An 8322-nucleotide genomic window follows, 5' to 3' on the forward strand; every position below is an offset into this window, starting at 1 on the left:
AATGTCAAAATATGCATTTGGTATGTGTTTTTTCTTCTTCAAATAAACATGTACTTCTTGGATTGTTTAATATCCTGCCACACATACATATATCACTACCACCGATAGCATGTGAAGAATAACGATTAACACACTTATATCTCATATTTTAAACATTTCATTCGGTGATTTTTTTAATAATGCAAGAGTTATAAAAATCGTAACACAATTATATACTTAACAAAATCATTAAACTGCGATCGTTGATAAAAACTTTTCAACAAAAAGAACCAGCGAGAGAAAATAATTTGATGTTCTCATTTATAACTTGATATGACATATAAACACAAATTTCATTTAAAGGATGTGGTTAAACAATTAGATTTAGAAAGTGTATGATTTAACTTTTAAATTATATACAGCTATGACGAAAAATGCATTTAAATTCTAACACATCTAATATCTGGAAGTGCATGTAAATACCCCAATATCTATCAAATCCAACATTTTCCTACGACTTTACTGATAAACGTCATGTTTTGGGAACAGTATATGAATGTTTATTGTAAGAAGATATGGTATGAGTGCCTTTCAGACATCTCTCCGCCCAAGTCACATTGTGTAAAAAGTAAACAATTATAAGCCAAGTATTTTTATAGCCTATTTTTATGCCATCTGACTGGCCCGTAAAAAAGATAGAGACATATTCCTTTATAAAAGTTTACCGAGTTATATAATTGAAATTTATATGAACTTTATATTATTAAAAAAATGTATTTCACATTCATATATTGATCAATATGATTGTGGCAATCTTGAGTTGCATTTTACAATGGGGAATCCCTAATCAAATACGCAATTCTTTAACACATATCTATAACAGATCTTACGAGCTGTGATATGATTTTATAATTAATAACAGTAGCAGTAGTTCTGTTTTAAGAACCATAATGACCAGTGCATACTGTTAGTTTACAAATATTTGTCCGCTATCATTAAGTTAATCCATATTATTGCTTCCTTGTCACATTCACTAGGTTAGGTACACTTGTATAGGTGTTCTGTTCACACGGAAGCTATTTAAACAAGAGTTTCAAATGGTGAAGTTGAAATCATTCCTTCGTTAGTTTTACGGACGGCATCAGGAGTCGGTAGACCGTTATGAAGTATCCGTTTCACAAATGATAGAGGATATGTTCCCTAAGTCGTAACTACAATCCCGTTCCATTCTTACGAGTGTGAACTAACGAACTAGACTTATTACCGGGTTTGTGATAACACGAGCAGCACAACATGTGCCATCTGCGAGCATGGTCTTGAGGAAACGATGATAGTCCGTCGGAAGGGAACGATAAATGGCTGACCTGTGTTAAGAGAGAGCCATATCTCTTGCACGTTAAAGACACCCTTGTAGATTTCGAAAAAGAGAAGGCTAATACCGCTACAAGGCAGCACTCGCACCCGCAAAGTGGAAAGGGATTAACATAAGTTGCAAAACTTGTTTCCCAATCCACTATATAAATATGTTTAAATTAAATAAATAAACAACATGTGCCACATGAGATCATATGAGATCACCCCAATTTTGGATTTGTTTTGCTTAATCTTTATTTTTCTATGTTGTGTTTTGTGTACAAATGTCTGTCTGTTAAATTTGTCCTTTTTTGTATCAAGAGCTTTGTCAATTTAATTTCTATTTATGAATGTCCCTCTTTCGCTCCTCTTTTGTAACTTTTATATTTGACATTTAAGACAATACGAATGCCGTTCTTGTGATCATGATGAGGATGTTTATTTGTTTCTACATTTGAACACTTAAACTATGAAAATCACGTCACAGCTGAGATTACACATTTTATTATTGATATATAATTGTAAATGAAACCTAACATCATTAAAAAAATGCTTAATATTGAAGTCACCGTAATCATACAAAATAAATATTTTTCATACTCTTATATTTAACATATGTTAATTTAAATGAAAGCAAACTTAAAAAAATGGTTAACTGACAAATTTATAAATACGTGTGTATTCTTGATCTCAGTATTAGATCATTATAAATATTCAGTATGTAAAAGAAATGCATTAATAAACATAACTTGTGACTTTATAGGTTCAACGGTCTATTAACTTTTCCAATACTCGTATGCAAAAGATTCATACTGAATTGCCATATATGGTAACAAATAGCTTGATATCCCACGATGCAATGACGAAAAAGAAAGGTGAACTAAAGTAAGGTAAATTTTAAATCGGCACAGTCTATTTCTGTAATAGGACCAGACAGGTTGCAAAAAATAATCTAAATTATCGAAAAAAAATCTCATCAATTTCAAAATGTGTGACGAAGACGTAGCCGCTATGGTGATTGACAATGGGTCAGGAATGTGTAAAGCTGGATTTGCAGGAGACGATGCTCCGAGAGCTGTTTTTCCATCAATTGTTGGAAGACCCAGACATCAGGTTGGTTAAAAAATTTCCAACTTTATATAGAACTTTTAGATTCACGCTGATTGATTTAGATCACAATTATGTAGCTGCACAGTAGATAGCCTTTAAAGTCGTGTTGTTGAATTCAATTTCTTTTGAGCTGTCATAACACATCATTTCAAAATTGTATGCCAAAGTGATAACCTAGTACATAGTACAATACAGTTCGACGATTATTGTAATCGGTGCTCATATTTGGTTATGTTTTATACTGGTATAGAACTGGCCACGTCCAACAATGTAGCTTTGTTTGGATAAATAATGCCATTACCAATGAAACGTATATATATGCTTAAAATTGAAGTTGTTGTTCATATCATCCTTTGCTCTAATTGATGATTTAATGCAAGAGTTGCAAACTCAACATGAGCTTAATTTTACCTTCTGTAATAAAAAAAAAAAAAAATGCATACGCTTAACGATTCTTATTGTGTACCACAAACTAAACTTAAATAAACCTTTGATGAATAACAAAATGCAAAACGAGGTGCAAACATATAATGGAATTTGATGCCACTGTCATACAAGTGAGTGGTTTAGCTAGTTATAAAACCAAGTTCAATCCAACATTTTCTAAATAAGACAATGTCTGTTGCAAGTCAGACATATGCCAATTGTTATCTATTCATTTGATGTGTTTGAGCTTTTGATTTTGCCATTTGATTAGGGACTTTTCGTTTTGTATTTTCCTGAGAGTTCAGTAATTTTGTGATTTTACTTTTGATTTGCACATTGCAACATTGATACGAAAGTAACTTCGTATACAGCTGTCAATTGTTGGTATAAATTTGAATGTAATAAACATTGAATTTTTAAGTTAATTGGTCTGGATGCATGCCAAATCCTATTAAATGCCTTGACATTTAATGCATTGGTATAGATATGGATATTTTGTGTTTTTAGGGTGTAATGGTTCGTATGGGACAAAAAGACAGCTACGTTGGAGATGAAGCTCAAAGCAAAAGAGGAATACTATGCAGCATTAGACTTTGAACAAGAAATGTCCACAGCAGCGTCATCATCATCATAAGAGAAAAGCTACGAATTACCTGACGGACAGGTTATTACAAACGGCAGTGAAAGATTCAGATGTCCAGAGGCAATGTTCCAACCATCCTTCTTGGGCATGGAAACAACTTTCAACAGCATTATGAAATTTGATGTTGATATCCGTAAAGACTTGTACGCTAATACCGTACTTTCTGGTGGTTCAACCATGTATCCAGGTATTGCTGACCGTATGCAGAAAGAAATAACAGCACTTGTTCCATCAACAATGAAAATCAAGATTATTGCTCCACCAGAAAGGAAATGCATGTATTCTGTATGGATTGGTGGTTCTATCTTAGCCTCACTTTCAACTTTGAAACAGATGTGGATTAGCAAACAGGAATACGATGAGTCCGGTCCATCCATCGTCCACAGAAAATGCTTTTAAACTTCGAAAGATCGTTCTAAAAACTAAAGTTTATTGTATCAATATATGTTATGCCGAAGATGTCGAACGAAGATAACATACTAATGAATCATTGATTAAATTTTTCAACGAGGTAAACCAAAAAATAAACCAGTCTGAAATCTATGAATGATCTGAGGTGTTTTTAAAGATGAATTATCACAGAGAAATCAAAGCACACTGCTCAATCCCATTCATTTGTATTGTTTTCATCGTTCGTTCTTAGACACAAATAAAACTGCTAAATCGCATTTGGTGTGTCTTATAATATTGTTGTATTGTTGCTATAATTGAAGGTTGGCAAGTGCCATTCAATTCCAATCTCTCAATATGCTAGACATATAGAAAATATAAAAAAGAAGATGTGGTATGATTACCAATGAGACAACTCTCAAGAGACCAAAATAACACAGAAATTAACAACTATAAGTCACTGTACGGACTTCATTGCTTCAACAATGAGCAAAGCTCATACCGCATAGTCAGCTATACAAGCCTCGAAATGAAAATGTATAACAATTCAAACGAGAAAACTTACGGCCTTATTTATTGAAAAAAAAAATGAACGAAAAACAAATATATAACACAAAAACAAACGACAACCACCGAATGACAGGCTCCTGACTTGGAACAGGCACATAAATAAATAATGCGGCGGGGTTAAAACGGGATCCCAACCCTCGCCTAACCTGGGACAGTGGTATAACAGTACAACATAGGAACGAACTATAAAAATCAATTGAAAGAGGCTTAACTCATGAGATATCTTTTTTTTATGTCTACACTCTTTGTAATTATGAGAATCAAAACACCTAGAACTTCGTCGGAATTTATTCTACTAATTTTGTTAATTCATCTCAGTTAAAGAGAGCAATATTTGCTTTCGATAAAAAATATTTAAAATGAAATAATAGTACGCATCTAACCACGATCGAACTTTAAAAATGGGCACAATATTTCATTTCATCGTATGTTTTTAAACAAAACTGTTCGTCTAGGTGTTGTATAGATGAGCAACATGAAATACATGTTATTATTTATCATAAGATTTGAAATGCATTTAATGTAATAGTAGTTTATCGATCCCCAAACAACAATCTATTAAGAAGATACAATGCAGAGTTATCAAATATTATATATCTGATTAAAATGAAAAACTCAGAGGACACATACTTAAGTTTGATGGTATTGGTAGCTGATGGTAAACATCCGTATTTCTTGCTTTGTACAATGTATACCGTAACACCTTTGCTGGTAAACATCCATATTTCTTGCTTAATACAATGTATACCATAGCACTTCTGTTGTTAATCATCCATATTCCTTGCTTATTACAATGTATCCCTTAACACCTCTGTTGATAATCATCCGAATTTCTTGTTTAGTACAATGTATACCATAACACCTCAGTTGTTCATCATCTTTACTTGCTTAGTACTATGCATCCCATAACACCTCTGTTAAAAACAAATTCCGTAATTCTTGCTTTGTACAATGTGTACCGCAATACTTCTGTTTTTCAGAAAAAACAGTATCACCCCTATTAGAATATATCTGTATTTTAAAGCTACTTTCGGTCACCAGTAGTATCTGTATGTCGGTATATCTCTGTCCCGCTGCTTAAATACTTCAGTAATTGTTTATCAGTACAATATATCCTGCTATTGGAATACATTTGTGTTTGTTAGCCAATAAGCCGTTACCTGATTGTTGCTGTATATTTGTATTTTTTGGTCAGAACACCGTTAAACTGCTTTTGGTATGTGTCAGTATGTATTCGTCAGTAAAACCTTATGCTGCTGTTAATATATACATCTGCATTTTTAGTCAGTAAACTTTTATTCTGTCACTGGTATGCGCCCGTTTCTTTTAGACTGTACAACCTGTTCTGTTTTTGGTATACACTGTTATTTTTTAGAATGTATAATCTTTACTGTTTTCAGTAGGCATCACTATTTGTTAGACTGTACAAAAGAGGGACGAAAGATACCAAAGTCAAACTCATAAATCTAAAACAAACTGACAACGCCATGGCTAAAAATGAAAAGGACAAACAAACAACAGCACACACGATACAACATAGAAAAATAAAGAATAAACAGCACAAACCCCACTAAACTGTCCTATTGTTGGTATACACCATTTTTTGTTAGACCGTACACCCTGTCCGGTTGTTGGTATACAGCTGTACAACCTGTCCTGGTTTCGATATGCAACCATATTAGTTAGACTGTACAACCTGTCCTGTTTTTTGTATGTACCCGTAATTTTTGGACTGTACAATCTCTTCTATTTTTTATATACACCAGGTTTTTACAACTAAATGTGTTAATCATTTTTAAATATTCAGTTGTTGGTATATATCTGTATTTGTTGGTAAAACCCCTGTATTGCTAATGTTGGTATCCATTAGTGATTACATTTTTCCCTGCTTTTGCTACTACGTATTTGTCATTACTATAGCATCTTACTGTTCATCGCATCTAAATTCGTTTAGAAAACTTAATTATTAGCAAATCTTCCATTATCATTTACACAACAAAAGTTTGACAATGATTGTCCTTTATAGCTGACATAAAATAAAATTCCCCTTATTTTTCCAACTAAAAAGTCTTTGTAATAAATATAAGTTTAAATTAAATTGGAACCAGAAATGTTAGGGTTATATCCAATACAAGACGTCAGTCAAATTCTATTATACCTTTCCCTTAAGAAGCACCTGATATCACTTAAATTTGTTGCCAATATTATTTTTCTTATAGCGTTTATGTTTTCATCGTCTTCTGTCTTTTGTCTAGGTGTTGTCAGTTTGTTGTTCGAGGTTTGAATATCCCTTTGGTATTCTATGCCTCTGTTTGTAATGCCCCGACCCAACTTTTCATATTATTGAACTCTACTAAAATGAGGACGAAGTATAAAGTATATTTGTAAAATCAGCATATTTATTTGTATTAATATTTGATTTTAGTTACATAATGGAGTAATTAAAAAAAGGCCGAAGATACCAATGGACATTCAAAACTCATAAATTGAATATAAACTGTATAAAAAATTGTAAACGTATTTTCGCTTGGTAATAAGGTTGGAAAGAGTATGACAATAAAGCAGTATGGTACAACAGTGTTTAATGAATTATTCGTGACCACAGTAAAACTATTGATAAAGATGTTGCACCATAAAATTACTTTACTTTTCTTTGTCAAGGAAGATTAAGTTTTTTTTTTATAGAAATGACAGCATGAATTATTTTTTACTATCAAAAACCTTTTCTAATGTATAAAAAATACTTTTTTTTTATCTTTTGACTAAATCTGGTATATAACCCTGACCTATCTGTCAAAAACAAATTCATAGATTAATGGTCACCATGACATCATACGTTCATATTTTGTGTTTGAATAACTAATCTATAGCATACTTTCTATATAACCTTGAAGACGTCGGTTGAATCAGAACAAAAAAAGACCTTGATAATGTTAAAAATAACTTCATACTATATATAATATGATGCATAAACAGACATAGATTGTTAAATTAGAAATTACGTCTAATATCTATCATATATTCAACAACTGACATTTAGTACGTTGTTCTAAAGAAAATCATGAGACAAAAATAATAAAATAACAAAAACTTGCTTTATTTAACAATTTTAAATATCAGCGGCACACAATGATGATTCGTATAACGACAAAACGCACATTGGTCGTTACAAGTTATGAACCCGGTATATTTGATGAGTGAACTAGTAACTCGTGACAGGTAAGTTATCTTCTAGTTTTACATGAACGTTTTGCCTGGTCTACTTAAGGTGAAGCCTTAAGAAAGAGCCGGACGTATCTAAATTTCAATGGTTTATCAATACATTAAAAAGAAAATCCTATACAGTTGAGATATATTCCGAGCTAAATCACGAAGAAAACCAGTCCCCTTAAAATTTGATAACTTTCCAATGCAAAAAATGGAGCTTCTTATTAAATTGATACATTCGGAAATCTCCATCATTGTTATTCCAGATCTTGGTTTGGTAACTCCTAATTTTGATTTCAATATTGAAGATGTCTCAGTAGCTCCTGGCATCCCAAACTGTACCCAATCACTCAATTATAATTTATGAAACCCAGAATGTGATTTGTCTATCTGATATCTCAATGTGTATATGAGAGTCGAGATATCAGTTTAAAAAATTGACAAATGATAAGTCAATATATTGGAAAAGCTAATCAAACGATTATCCATTATAAATCTTGCATCATAGAAAACTTATAGATTAACCAAGTGGAATAAGTCAACAGATATGTAAAGGTGACCCCTGTTTAAATATTTTAACCCGCTGCAACGGTATCTGTTCCAAGTGAGCAGCCAGTTTTTCCGTGAATGTCGTTTGTTGGCGT

This window comes from Mytilus galloprovincialis, chromosome 7, assembly GCF_965363235.1.
Source record: "Mytilus galloprovincialis chromosome 7, xbMytGall1.hap1.1, whole genome shotgun sequence".
Taxonomy (NCBI): domain Eukaryota; kingdom Metazoa; phylum Mollusca; class Bivalvia; order Mytilida; family Mytilidae; genus Mytilus; species Mytilus galloprovincialis.